Source organism: Schistocerca piceifrons, chromosome 8 (genome assembly GCF_021461385.2).
Source record: "Schistocerca piceifrons isolate TAMUIC-IGC-003096 chromosome 8, iqSchPice1.1, whole genome shotgun sequence".
Classification (NCBI taxonomy): Eukaryota; Metazoa; Arthropoda; class Insecta; order Orthoptera; family Acrididae; genus Schistocerca; species Schistocerca piceifrons.
The window spans coordinates 147,699,774-147,715,412 of NC_060145.1; the positions used below are offsets into that span (position 1 = coordinate 147,699,774).

At 44.4% G+C, this 15,639-nt stretch overlaps 1 protein-coding gene and 1 non-coding gene across 2 annotated transcripts in view; both read left to right on the top strand.

Annotated features, from left to right (window-relative positions):
- The window catches only part of LOC124712144 (TWiK family of potassium channels protein 18), a 1,284,422-nt gene that overhangs the window by 708,600 nt on the left and 560,183 nt on the right, over positions 1-15,639 (top strand). The gene's annotated exons all lie outside the window — the stretch shown is intronic.
- On the top strand, positions 4,062-4,135 carry Trnat-ugu. The gene has a single exon. It is a non-coding gene; the product is annotated as a tRNA-Thr (tRNA).

Sequence of the window (15,639 nt, forward strand, 5' to 3'; positions counted from 1 at the left end):
AATTTGTCTTTGTTCAGGCTAGAGTTACAGGTCAATAGAGAATAGAAAATGGATATTTTTAGTTCTGTTGTTGTTTGCAAGCAATACTAGCAGCATATCATGGGTAACTTATTAGACGCTGTGTAGATCTTAGTTCCGAATGAAAATACGTCTTTGACTTTCTTCGTCGGGCGTCTATAGTTACGTGGACACCTTAATTATCCATCTTTTGTACTGGTTCTTAATGCTGCAGGTTCTTGTTACATCATCGACAGTAGACGCGCTATCTTATGAAGACTTCTTAGTATAGTTTTCGCCTGTCATCATTCGTAATGCAGTTGGTGAAATTTGCTGTGTATATTACCATAATGCTTTAGATTACACTGGGACTGAAGGACCTCCCAAGTTGTGAAAGTTGTGCGTGTGTTCCTTATTGTTGATGAAATACACTGATGGAAAAAACGCAATACCAAAAAATTATTGATGTAGAGTAATGAAATTCTGACTATACATACGTGTAGGTAAAGCATTTAGGTGATTGCAAGATCTCAGGTTAGTGTAAGGACAAGACAAGCCATTGCGAATGCGAAATGCTGGTACATTAATAACTGGTGAAACCGCCAGAATGTGCAAACGCGCATGCCGAATGTCAGTTTGTAGGATGGAATTCATGACAGTTGTACGGGCCGTGTTTTTTAAGTAAGTACCGATTCGAAATGAAAAAGGACGTGCTAAGATATCCCAATACTTTTAGTTTTACCTGAAAGCCTGTACCTTAATCTACGCACTCACGGCATTACAGTCTGATTCTTCCTTGTTTAAAGTTGTGTACTGAGTGTTTAAGATGCCTCCGATAATGGTGAGTCCCGCCGACTCTGAAGTACGGGCTGTTACAAGATTTCTTAGTGCTAAAGGCCTAAAAGCGATCGATATTCATCGTGAGGTCTGTGCAGTTTACGGAGAAAACATTATCCGTGATGGAATGGTAAGAAAGTGGGTGAGAGAATTTAAAGATGGCAGCACAAATGTGCACGATGAACAACGGAGTGCGCGTCCTTCGGTCGTTAATGAAAGTTTGGTGCAGGAAGTGGACAATAAGGTGACGGAAAACAGACGCCTTACGATTTCCTCCTTGCGGGATGACTTCCCTAATGTTTCTCGTAGTGTTTTGTATGGCATTGTGACCGAGCACTTGAATTACCGAAAATGGTGCGCACGTTGGGTACCGAAAATGTTGACGGATGTGCACAAAACGAAACGTTTAGCATTTACTTTCCTTGAGCGGTACCACAACGACGGTGATGATTTCTTAAGCCAAATTATTACGGTCGATGAAACAAGGGTGGCCTACGTGACTCCAGAATCAAAGCAACAGTCCATGGAAGTTGAGCAAGGGCATCGTTTTGCTGCAAGACAATGGCCGTCCGCATGTGGCGAATCAGACCAAAGATATCATCACATCTTTTCGATGGGAAACTCTAGATCATCCTCCGTACAGCCCCGATCTTGCGCCCAGTGACTACCATCTGTCCCTGCACTTGAAGAAACGCCTGGCGGTCAGCGTCTCCAAGACGATGACGAAGTCAAAACAGTGGTGATGCAGTGGCTAACAAGTAAGGCAGCAGACTTGTATGAGGAGGGTATTCAGAAACTTGTACAACGTTGTGACAATGGCCTCAATATTGACGGAAATTATGTAGAAAAGTAGATTAAGGTACTGGCTTTCATGTAAAAATAAAATTACTGAGATATCTTCGCACGTCTTTTTTAATTTCAAAACGTTACTTACTTAAAAAAACACGGTTCGTACTTAGACGGTCAATAATGGGACGGTTAATGGTGTTTGCTAATGACTCTGGAGTATTCGTTCGATGATATTCCATATGTGCTCGACTGGAGACAGATCCGGTGATGCAGCACGCCAAGCCAACGTGTTGAGACTCTGTAAAGCATGTTGGGCTACAACAGCGATACGTAGGCGAGCGTTATCCTGTTGGAAGACATCCCGCCAATGCAGTTCATGAATTTCAAGATTTTAAACATGGCTGAAACAGCAACTGTTGAAATTCTTCACGATAAACGATGGCAGCCAAAACAGTTACAGGATAAAGATTTATTAAAATACTTGACCAAGATTTCGGTATATATAAATATACCTTCATCAGAAGTAAAAAATCTAAAATTACATCCTGCAATGGAGATTAACAAAACAATTGTGCCAAAGGCGTCATCAATAGTTAAGACATCATCTTCATTTGCACAACATGATTATGGACACAGGGTCAATGCGAACACAGTTTAGCACCAGTACATCGCCTATGAAATATCGTGACGAAAGTGTGTACACACTCTAGTCACGATAGTTCATAGGCGATGTACTGGTGCTAAACTGTGTTTGCATTGACCCTGTGTCCATAATCATGCCAGCCGAAGTGGCCGTGCGGTTCTAGGCGCTGCAGTCTGGAACCGCGAGACCGCTACGGCCGCAGGTTCGAATCCTGCCTCGGGCATGGATGTGTGTGATTTCCTTACGTTAGTTAGGTTTAACTAGTTCTAAGTTCTAGGGGACTAATGACCTCAGAAGTTGAGTCCCATAGTGCTCAGAGCCATTTGAACCATTCCATAATCGTGTTGTACAAATGGAGATGATGTCTTAACTATTGTCGACGCCTTTGACACAATTATTTTATTAATCTCCATTGCAGGATGTAATTTTAGATTTTTTACTTCTGATAAAGGTATATTTATATATACCGAAACCTTGGTCAAGTATTTTAATAAATCTTTATCCTGCAACTGTTTTGGCTGCCACCATTTACCGTGAAGCAGTGCATGAACGGTCGAATCAGCAGACAGACATACAAATTTGCTGTCAGGGTGCGTGGAATAACCACGGGAGTGCTCCAGGCGTCGTACGAAATGGCACCGCTGACCATAACTCCAGGTGTAGGTGCAGTGTGTGTAGCATACAGAATGATTGGTTGCAGGTTCTCCGCTGGCCTCCTACAACCCAACGTGCGGCCATCACTGACACCGAGGCAGAACGAGCTTTTAAATGCAAAACACAACAGACTTCAATCCCGCTCTCCAATCAGCTCTCACTTGACACCCGTGAAGCTGCAGTTGGCGGTGGTTTGGGGTCAGTGGAATGTATCGTACAGTGTTTTGTTTTTTGGGGTTAGTGGAATGTATACTACAATGTTCCTGACTCGGATGTCATCTTGACGTAACCGATTTGTAATGGTTGTGTCACTGTGGTGCCAACTGCTGCTCAAACTGGGTCTGCAGATGCAGTACGATGCGCCAGAGCCATACACCGATGACGCTGGTCTTCCCTCTCGGTAGTGCCACGTGGCCGTCCGGAGCCCCGTCTTCTTGTCACCGTACATTCGCGTGACCACCGCTGCCACCAAACTTGAACAATATGCAGATGAATGATGACTAACTGAAACCCTCAGCTGCCGACAGGTGTTGTTGATATACCTCGATGTGGACAGCTGAAAATGTGTGCTCCGACCGAGACTCGAACCCGGGATCTCCTGCTTACATGGCAGACGCTCTATCGATCTGAGCCACCGAGGACACAGATGAATAGCGCGACTGCAGGGACTTATCCCTTGCACGCTTCCCGTGAGACTCACATTCCCAACTGTCCACAATTCTGTATATGTATTGTACCTTATAGACATTTACCCACCCACGCATTACTCGCGCACGCTTTGGCGATTCCCGTAAGAGTTTGGGCAACCTGTGCGCATTCGCACAGACGAAGGTCAATGGCTGGGTAGCCCTTAACTATATATACGAAGACAGTAACTTCTTCTCGAAAGAACAGTTACTGTTGATGACCGTGCAGCTTTTCCCTGGAATAAATGATGACTAACTGAAAACCTCAGCTGCCGACAGTTGTTGTTGATATGCCCAAACTCTTACGGGAATCGCCAAAGCGTGCGCGAGTAATGAGTGGGTGGGCAAATGTCTATAAGGTACAATACATATATAGAATTGTGGACAATTGGGAATATGGGCCTCACGGGAAGCGTGCACGGTATAAGTCCCTGCAGTCGCGCTATTCATCTGTGTCCTCGGTGGCTCAAATGGATAGAGCGTCTGCCATGTAAGCAGGAGATCCCGGGTTCGAGTCCCGGTCGGGGCACACATTTTCACCTGTCCACATCGAGGTATAACAACAACACCTGTCGGCAGCTGACGTTTTCAGTTAGTCATCATTTATTCCAGGGAAAAGCTGCACGGTCATCAACAGTAACTGTTGTTTCGAGAACAAGTTACTGTCTTCGTTTATGTAATATGAAGATGGTTTCTGTTCTTTCGGAGATGTCGGACATGTCCGAAACAACAGATACCATTGGTTATCTTGCAGCTCTCGAAGAATGAAATCAAAATCATTTGTAGACTATTAGCTGCTTACAAGCGTCGATAAATATCATCGGCTACAGTTGAAAATGTATACCCCGACCGGGACTCGAACCGGGATGCCTTTTACAGTTACACACAATTTATTCCAGACTCGACAATAAATAAAAATGCCACACGTTATTAATGAAGTGTAAATAATAGTGTTTTCAGTGAGTTACAATTTAGAAAATCAGCATTAAATACAGGTACAGCAGGTAATGTTTTAAAAGCAAGCCACTGTGATCTGGGCAAAAGGCCTTAAACGCCAGGAATGGCAAAAAATTAAGAACTGTTTAAAACTCGCTGCAGCTTACAACTTACAGGTATTGAAATATTAAAGGCAAGTCGCCACAAACACAGCAGAAGGCACCAGACGCCAGGAATAGCAGTGAATAAGGTTTAAAGGCTTACTGCGTAAATACAAATACCAAATTAGAATTTTAAGGCAAATGACCACAATCACGGCTCAAGGACTTACACGCCAGGAACGGCAATAATACAAAAAATTTAGAAACCTGCTGTAAAACAGCAACTACAATAGCAAAGGTTAATTTAAAACAAAGCAACTGATCACCAAACGGGTGAAATAAGATGATGGTAAACATCGTAACACAACTCTTAACATCCACTGTACACTACACTGCTAAATTTATTCCAGAAGGCGACCAGAACTATTAACGAGACCTATATGACATCTAATATAGGCATTACAAGGTATTGTAATAAATAATACAGCAATTAAACTAAAGGACCAGTACCTAAGTTCCTAAAAGGGTTCTGAGGCAGATTATACCCGCAGAAGGCGTCGACTGAAGGAGCGTAACACTGAAGTACTGGCCATCAGACCTGCTTTTAGAACACACTTGTCTTACAAGAAGCAAGGAGCCACAGATGGTACTCCAGAAATCGACCTCTGAGGAGGTCCGGCAACAAATACTTTCGCGAGCGATGAGATAGGCACCCAAGAGTTGCATTCACTTCACAAAATGGTAACTCAGACTAATGGAAGTGTAACGAATGACTAATGAAAATCTTGCTGAAGATACCTGACATCCGATAAACCAAATGCAGCGATGGAACAATGCGCCAAAGCCGGAACCGGCGATCTGTACTACGTCCGCAGAATACTGTGCTTAGAGCGCCCGGAATGAGAAAGAAATCACTACCACCAGAGTAGAAGAATCATCAACTGGCCCCCAGGGCAGGTAACTGGGGCGTTAGTGGCCACCAGGCAATAAAAATTCCCGCTTGTTGAACTTAACAAATTGTAACAAGTCGAACGCAGTAAATAGTAATAAGAAGTCGAGAAAAGCTAGGCAGATCCGCCTTCCCCAAGCACTCCACTCGCTGCTCTTCGCCTCAGCGACACTACGAGCAGCAACAAGAACCCATGTCACTGGAGAATGGCGAGACATCACAATGGTGGAGGTTACACTACTTGGGTTGAAATACACTCATCTTAAAGCTTGCTGGATTCGGTTCACGACGAGATCGTACACCCTCGTGACCACAGCCCTTCCATCCGGCAGTCCATGTGTACCGCCAGCACTCCTGGCGTGTTCTGGCACTGCGCGGACCTGGCTCCTCCTGAGTCCCCAACGGAACTCGCTATCTCACACGACCCGGAAAAACGACGTCGCCCCCAAGATAGGGCAACAGTTATTACATATCGATAACCACCGCTGCTGCCACTAGCAGACAGGCAACACTTTCGAAACAGAGTGGCGCCAGTCAACACGAGAGGAAGACAAACAACCGCAACCATGCCAACTAAACGATACCGTCTGGCCTCCAACAGGGGGCGGAAACCTACAAACAGCATCAACGCTAACTGCAGCACTACTCATCAGGACCTCCTGCTTACATGGCAGATGCTCTATCCGACTGAGCCCTCGACGACACAGAGGACAGTGCGACTATGTCGCACACTTCCTGTAAGACCCACATTTCGAATATTCTGTCGACACACTACAATTGTAGTGCCCCTGCCTGCTATACTCATTACTTACGTCTGTCAATCTACCGATTCCCGTAAGATTGAGCAATGTGAGCGCATCTGCACTGAAGAAGGTCATTGGCCGGTAAGCCTTATCTGTATGACTATGGTATCTGGTATTTCGGTCATTTCCCCGTTGATATTTATCAACGGCTGTAAGCATCTAATGCTTAGGATTTCATTGTAATTTCAAAATGAACAATGGATACGTCTCTGCCTAGTGTTTCTGCAGCACTGCGGAAGGGACATTCATGTTCTCGTAGCCCCATAAGACGGCCTCGTTCAACCTCAGTGAGGTGTCGATAACGGCGTATTTAGCATTTTCAATGCATTCTTGACTAACGTCAGCTCATCGCGTCCAGGGTCAAAGGTAACTAAGGCTCACATCCGTTACAGCTTGTATTTAAAGCTGACCTGATTTGCATCTTCATAATAGGGATAGTAGCGCCACTCCTATGTGACTCTACATCTTCTTCCAGATCCTGGTGTTATAACTTGTTTCCTTCAGTGTAGATGAGCATGGTATACTCAACAAGGCCCCGGGAGTAGACAACATTCCATTAGAACTACAGACAGCCATGGGAGAGCCAGGCCTAACAAAACTCTACCATCTGGTGAGCAAGATGTATGATACAGGCGAAATACCCTCAGACTTCAAGAAGAATATAATAATTCCAATACCAAAGAAAGCAGGTGTTGACAGATATGAAAATTACCGAACTATCAGTTTAATAAGTCACGGCTGCAAAAAACTAACACAAATTCTTTACAGACGAATGGAAGAACTGGTAGAAGCCGACCTCGGGGAAGATCAGTTTGGATTCCGTAGCAATGTTGGAACACGTGAGGCAATACTGACACTACGACTTATCTTAGAAAATAGATTACGGAAAGGCAAACCTACGTTTCTCGCATTTGTATACACAGATAAAGTTTTGACAATGTTGACTGTAATACTCTCTTTCAAATTCTGAAGGTGGCAGGGGTAAAATACAAGCAGCGAAAGGCTATTTACAATTTGCACAGAAACCAGATGGCAGCTACAAGAGTCGAGGGGTATGAAAGGGAAGCAATGGTTAGGAAGGGAGTGAGACAGGGTTGTAGCCTCTCCCCGATGTTATTCAATCTGTGTATTGAGCAAGCAGTAAAGGAAACAAAAGAAAAATTCGGGATAGGAATTAAAATCCGTGGAGAAGAAATAAAAAATTTGAGGTTCGTCGATGACATTGTAATTCTGTCAGAGACAGCAAAGGACCTGGAAGAGCAGCTGAACGGAATGCAGTGTCATGAATGGAGGATATAAGATGAACATAAACAAAAGCAAAACGAGGATAATGGAATGTAGTCGAATTAAATCGGGTATTGCTGCGGGATTTAGATTAGGAAATGAGACACTTAAAGTAGTAAATGAGTTTTGCTATTTGGGGAGCAAAACAACTGATAATGATGATGGTCGAAGTAGAGAGGATATAAGACGTAGACTGGCAATGGCAAGGAAAGCGTTTCTGAAGAAGAGAAATTTGTTAACATCGAGTATAGATTTAAGTGTCAGGAATTCGTTTCTGAAAGTATTTGTATGGAGTGTAGCCATGTGTGGAATTGAAACGTGGACGATTAATAGTTTCGGCAAGAAGAGAATAGAAGCTTTCGAAATGTGGTGCTACAGAAGAATGCTGAAGATTGGATGGGTAGACCACATAACTAATAAGGACGTATTGAACAGAACTGGAGAGGAGTTTGTGGCGCATCTTGACTAGAAGAAGGGATCGGTTGGTAGGGCATATTCTGAGGCATCAAGGGATCACCAATTTAGTATTGGAGTGGAGAGTGGAGGGTAAAAATCGTATAGGGAGACCAAGAGATGAATACACTAAACAGACTCAGAAGGATATAGGTTGCAGTAAGTACTGGGAGATGAAGAAGCTTGCACAGGATAGAGTAGCATGGAAAGCTGCATCAAACCAGTCTCTGGACTGAAGACCACAACAACAACAATAACATGGTAAACTAAAAGCATGCTCTAAACATGAATCAGTGCCTCAAGTTATTCAGAAATCTTCCGAGTGATGATGTTTCGTTTCTTTTTTTTTTACAGGGTAAGTGATCAAAATATCTCTAATCTTTCCATAGTAAAACTTTCAGCGTTTTTGTCCATGCGACCACGTGAAATGGAGGCTGAACCCAAGGTGACTGCGGTGCTCTCCGCCGCTGCTCTATGAGAACACAAGCTCTGTCGAAGGGCACGTCTCGCTTCGCTAAGGCGCCCCGTTGTTCCCTCGGTAATACCCATAAACACTATCGCGGGAGCATCTCGGAAGTGCAGCGCAGCAGATGGAACCCACCGCCTCGCCCGAGCACAGCTCGGTGCGGTGGCAGTCCGCTGTTTGCGGCAGTAAAGATGTGGCGATAGACCACCACTGGAACAGCGGTGGCGAAGCCTAGTTGGGAAACGCCCCCGAGCTGTCTTTTTAAGACCTACAGCCGCGGCCGAGTGTATTCCACCACGGGCACTACGCACATGCGCAGTGGCGACACGGATAGCCGCTGTATACCGCAGCTTCAGTTTACGGCGACGATAAACACACGGCAGATTGCGAACGGCCAGATCTGTACCAAGGTGGTCCAGTGTCCCTGACAAAGCTGACTTACCCAACCCTCCGTGCCTTCCCCACCTAATACTGCTCCGAAATTGTTTATAGGCAGATTTCGCTGAGTTATTATACAGGGTGACGGGTCCAAATATCTCACGAAATAAGCATCAAACGAAAAAACTACAAAGAACGAAACTCGTCTAGCTTGAAGGGAGAATCCAGATGGCGCTATAGTAGGCCCGCTAGATGGCGCTGCTATAGCTCAGACAGATATCAATTGCGTTTTTTAAATAGGAACCCCCATTTTTTATTACATATTCGTGTAATACGTAAAGAAATATGAACGTTTTAGTTGGACCACTTTTTTCGCTTTGTGATTAATGGCACTGTAGTAGTCACAAGCGTATAAGTACGTGGTATCACGTAACATTCCGCCAGTGCGGACGGTATTTGATTCGTGATACATTACCCGTGTTAAAATGGACCGCTTACCGATTGCGGAAAAGGTCGATATCGTGTTGACGTATGGCTATTGTCATCAAAATTCCCAATGGGCGTGTGCTATGTATGCTAGTAGGTATCCTGGACATCATCCAAGTGTCCGGACCATTCGCCGGATTGTTACGTTATTTAAGAAAGCAGAAAGTGTTCAGCCACATGTGAAACGTCAAACGCGACCTGCAACAAATGATGATGCCCAAGTAGGTGTTTTGGCTCCTGTCGCAGCTAATCCGCACATCAGTAGCACACAAACTGCGCGAGAATCGGGAATCTCAAAAACGTCGGTGCTGAGTATGCTACATCAACATCGATTGCACCCGTACCATATTTCTATGCACCAGGAATTGCATGGTGATGATTTTGGACGTCGTGTACAGTTCTGCCACTGGGCACAAGAGAAATTACGGGACGATGACAGATGTTTTGCACGCGTTCTATTTAGCGACGAAGCGTCATTCACCAACAGTGGTAACGTATACCGGCATAATATGCACTATTGGGCAACGTAAAATACACGGTGGCTGCGACAAGTGGAACATCAGGAACCTTGGCGGGTTAATGTATGGTCCGGAATTATGGGAGGAAGAATAATTGGCCCCCATTCTATCGATGGCAATCTAAATGGTGCAATGTATGCTGATTTCCTGCGTAATGTTCTATCGATGTTACTACAAGATGTTTCACTGCATGACAGAACGGCGATGTACTTCCAACATGATGGATGTCCGGCACATAGCTCGCGTGCGATTGAAGCGGTATTGAAAAGCATATTTCATGAAAGGTGGACTGTTTGTCGAAGTAACATACCATGGCTCGCACGTTCACCGGATCTCCGGATCTGACGTCCCCGGATTTCTTTCTGTGAGGAAAATTGAAGGATATTTGGTACCGTGATCCACCGACAACGCCTAACAACATGTGCCAGCGCAATGTAAAAAAAAAAAAAAAAAAAAAAAAATGGTTCAAATGGCTCTGAGGACTATGGGACTTAACATCTATGGTCATCAGTCCCCTAGAACTTAGAACTAGTTAAACCTAACTAACCAAAGGACATCACAGAATACCTAGTCATCACGAGGCAGAGAAAATCCCTGACCCCGCCGGGAATCGAACCCGGGAACTCGGGCGTGGGAAGCGAGAACGCTACCGCACGACCACGAGCTGCAGCGTATTGTCAATGCATGTGCGAGCATTACGGAGGGCGCTGTTGAGAGGAATGTCGTTACACGTAGTGCCAAGTGCATTGAGGTTGACGGACATCATTTTGAGCATTTATTGCATTAATGTGGTATTTAAGGTAATCACGCTGTAACAGCATGCGTTCTCAGGAATGATAAATTCACAAAGGTACATGTATCACATTGGAACAACCGTAATGAAATGTTCAAACGTACCTACGTTCTGTATTTTAATTTAAAAAACCTACCTGTTACCAACTGTTCGTTGTGAGCCATATGTTTGTGACTATTACAGCGCCATCCATCACGAAGCAAAAAAAGTGGTCCAACTAAAACATTCATATTTCTTTACGTACTTGACGAATATGTAATAAAAAATGGGGTTCCTATTTAAAAAAGACGCAGTTGATATCCGTTTGACGTATGGCAGCGTAATCTGGCGGGCCAACCATAGCGTCATCTGGTTTCCCCCTTCAAGCTAGACAAGTTTCGTTCCTTGTAGTTTCTTCGTCTGACGCTTATTTCGTGATATATTTGCCCCGGTCACGATGAATGGACCACCTTGTATACCGACGGGGCTAAAATCATGGGATAATGATATGCACGTATACATATGGCAATGTATCGCGTCCACAAAGTGGAAAAGCCAGTGCTGTAATTCGTACGCAGGTGATTCATGGGGAAAGGTTTACGACTTGATTATGGCCGCACGACGGAAATGACCAGTCTGTGAACGCGGAATGTTAGCTGGACGCGTGGGACATTCCAGTACGGAAATGTAGGGAACTCAATATTCTGAGACCGATAGTGTCAAGGGCGTACCGAGAATACCAAATTTCAGGCATTACCTCCCACCACGATCAACAAAGTGGCCCTACGACCTCCACGTAACGACCCCGAGAGCAACAGCGTTTGCGTAGAGTTGGCAGTGCTATCATATCAACACCAATGGGTAAAATAACCGCAGAAATCAATATGGGACTTACGACGAATGTATCCCTTCGGACTCTATGGTGAAATCTTTCATAGCCAATGGGCTATGGCAGCAGATAACAGACGCGAGTGCCTTAGCTAACGGCACTACGTCGCCTGCAGAGCCTCTCCTGGGTCGTGACCTTGAAAGGTATGGGCTAAGGTCTGATCGGGGTAGCTCCAGAAAATAGTCGGTAGTTGCCAACCGCAAGGTGGAACGAGTATAATATCTTTGAGTGGGAGGATCTTTGATGGTTAAGAGAGCCGGGCGTGTGCAGTAAAAACCGAGGAGTCGCAGGTAGGTGCCCGGAGGACTCTGACGTGTGCAGACAGCTTTAAGGGAGGAGTCGCAGCTAGGTGGGCGGAGGAAGCAGACGAGTGGTGACAGCGTTAAGGTAGGTCGCTGCCCCCGAGCAAACTTAAGCATGTAAATGAGAGAAATTGGTTTTTGTTAGATAATGTTCAGAGTTAGGATTTGTGTGGCCAAGGTTTGACGCAATAAGCGTTTTGTAAAATTTTTTGTAAGAGTGATTCGTGCTACGAAAATGTTTGAAACAGTAGGTTTTCTGTATGACTTAAAATTTTAACAATATATATTGAGATCAACATTGTGTTTAAATCTAACAGCCTGAATCATAATCGACATCCTTTGCTTGTATTGAATATGAAAATGAGTAGTAAACTAGAGTTACCCACCAATGAAAGAACCAAGTAAACGTCAGGGCCAAAAGTTAATTTTCCAGTACCATCTTAATGCTATTGCACAAACGGCATTATTCTCTTAAACTTGAATGCTGAATCAAATACATGTTGCATTTCTGGCAAAATGGAGAAGTGCAAGAAAGAAGTTCACAGACGCAGTCAGATGCAAAAAAATGGTTGAAATGGCTCTGAGCACTATAGGACTCAACTGCTGAGGTCATTAGTCCCCTAGAACTTAGAAGTAGTTAAACCTTACTAACCTAAGGACATCACAAACATCCATGCCCGAGGCAGGATTCGAATCTGCGACCGTAGCGGTCTTGCGGTTCCAGACTCCAGCGCCTTTAACCGCACGGCCACTTCGGCCGGCCAGTCAGATGCAGGTTTGCTAAATAATTAATTTAGAACAATCTTATCACTGATACTTTCACAGCATAAAATGATACAATCTTGGTTAGATACTTTCAACCTTATAAACTGGACCATAGTCGACTGGAAAACTGTGGTCTAGTCAGATAAATGCAGATTCAATTGGTAAGAACTGATAGTTTGGGTGTGGTGCATACCCCAAGTTGTCAACAAGGCACTGTGCGTACCGGTGGTGGCTCCATAATGGTGTGGTCTGTGTTTACATGGAATGGAGTGGGTCCTCTGGTCCAACTGAGCCGGTCAGTGACTGGAAATGGTAATGTTCGGGTGCTTGGAGACGATTTGCAACCATTCATGGACTTCACGTTTCCACACAACGATGCGTCATATCACCACAGTTGTTCGCGATTAGTTTGACGATCGTCCTAGACCTTTCGAGCGAAGGATTTAGCCACCCAGTTCGCCCGACATGAATTCCATTGAACATTTGTGGGACATAATCGAGAGGTCAGTACGTGCACAGAATCCTGCACCGGCAGTACAATTGTGGATGCCTATGGAGGCATCATGGCTCAGCATTTCTACGGGGGACTTCTCACGACTTGTTGAGTCCATGCCACATCCAACTGCTGCACTACGCTGGACGAATGGAGGTCTGACACGATGTTAGGAGGTGTCTGATGACTCCTGTCACCTAAGTGTAATCTCGCAGGTGGGTTTAATATGCCCACAATGACACGAGTACCACCTACAACGAAAATGCCTCTTAAGTGAGATTTGATACAAGAACTAAATGATTTACACGTTTAGTACAGTGAATAACTATGAAACTTACGATTATCGGTGCTTAAATGTGCGTTAGAATTCAATCTCTCTAGGATAGCGACAAAATATCTAACACATACCGTAATGCCAACTTCTAATGGTCTTATGACAAGGTGCTTGATCAGTTTAGACGAGCAGATTGTAGCTGTCTTTAGGCATAGCAACTGTAGCATTATTAACAAGTTTTATACGTGGAATCTTTTTTATTAACACTAAAGGGCGTACTAACCGAAACGCAGCAACAAAGGGAGTGCATATGCTTATAACTAAGCGTTCGCTCGCTGTGTTTTCTAGTTTTCTGTGCGCTGAAATGGTTTAGTAAATTTCGTGCTTTAGTTTTCAAGTGAAGTTTCTTATTGTTTCTAACTAAATATTTCAGAAAATTTTCATTCAGTGTTTTAACTTGGTTGAGTGTTCCAGTGGCCGCTGGAATTATTGGTTTTAGCTAATAATTTTGTGATGTTTTGTTGGTACTGGTTCAAAAATGGTTCAAATGGCTCTGAGCACTATGGGACAACATCTATGGTCATCAGTCCCCTAGAACTTAGAACTACTTAAACTTAACTAACCTAAGGACATCACACAGCACCCAGTCATCATGAGGCACAGAAAATCCCTGACCCCGCCGGGAATCGAACCCCAGGTTGGTACTGGTATTAGCTGTGGTGCAGTAGTATTAATACAAGTAGTTGCATTCTTAGTAGACAGAGAATTTCGAGACCGCTATTGTTACTATAAATAGTTCTACTGGTGAAACTGAACTTAGGTAACGTAGACGTATAGTTTTTTTCAGTACCTGTAAAATGTTACCATGAGTGAGATGTGTGAGCTCTGTCGTACGTTTGTGAGTAGTGAGTTACGATGTGGGATTTTTTCAAATATTTTCATTGGGGGGAATGCAGTGGGGAAGCCAGTGGGAATTCTAGCAGGATCCTCTCCTGAGAATGCAGAACCTGCAGTAGAAATAAGTTGATAGAGGAGCAGGAGCGTTAGATCTGTGCCCTTCAGGTGCAATTACTAAGCGCAACGGAGGAACTAGGTAGGTTGAGCAGGGTGAAGTGTGGTGGGGAATGAGGACTGGTAGTTAGCAAGAAGGCAGCTAAAAGATATTCAGACAGTTAAACTCTGGGTGTGTGCAATAAATTTGACCAGTTGTCAGAGGTGAGTGGAGAGGAGCCTCTTGTAGCTGTAGATGTAGGGAACATGCAGCGGTCCTCAGCAGTTAGGCCTAGGTCAGTTGCAAAGTCAATTAGAAAGAAGGAGGTTGTGATGCTAGTTAGTTCGCACGGTTGAGGTGTGGGCCAGCAGTTGCAGGAAGTGTTGGGGAGTGAGTACCATTTCACCAGCATTGTGAAGCCTAGTGCAGGGTTGGCTCAGGTGACTGACAACATAGGGGAGTTATGTAGGAATTTTACGAAGGAGGATCAGGTTGTGATCGTGAGTGGAGCAGGGCACAGTCTTGATAGGGACGGGGAATATGATGTAGGTCGTGACCTGGTAAAGATAGCTACTCAAACTGGTGGCAGTAATGGGCATTTCGTGCAACTGTTTAAGCGTCACAATAGGCGTCATCTTAATGCGGCTATTACGCACGTTAATATGGGGCTGGAGAGGGCGCTGATGGCAGATGTCTTGTATCACACATTCGAGTGATGCCAGTTGGGTCTGTCATTAGATTGGATTTCACTAGGCATGGCCTGCGCCTCAATAGGAATGGGAAGCGGAGGCTGGAAAACCTTATAGGTAACAGTGTAATCGGTTGTGGGATCACTCATGGAAAAATTCCTGTAGTAGTTGGTGTTAGAGCTGCACCTTTTTGATATTGAAGGCAGCTGACAGGTATAGCTGCTTAAAGGAAGTCCCTCTAACTAAGGGCTCACCTTCAGAGGATGTTATGTTTTCAAGCAGAGAAGGAATTAGCATATTTCATCAAAATATAAGAGGTATTAGAGATAAAGTTAGTGAACTGCTTATACATGTTATCTTGAAATTATTGGTGTGTCAGAACACCACTTAAATAATTTGACAATTCAGAGGCTTCCTTCACCAGGATACAGATTAGGTGGATGCTTGTCAAGGAGTTTCTTGCGGGGTTGGGCAGTGGCTATGT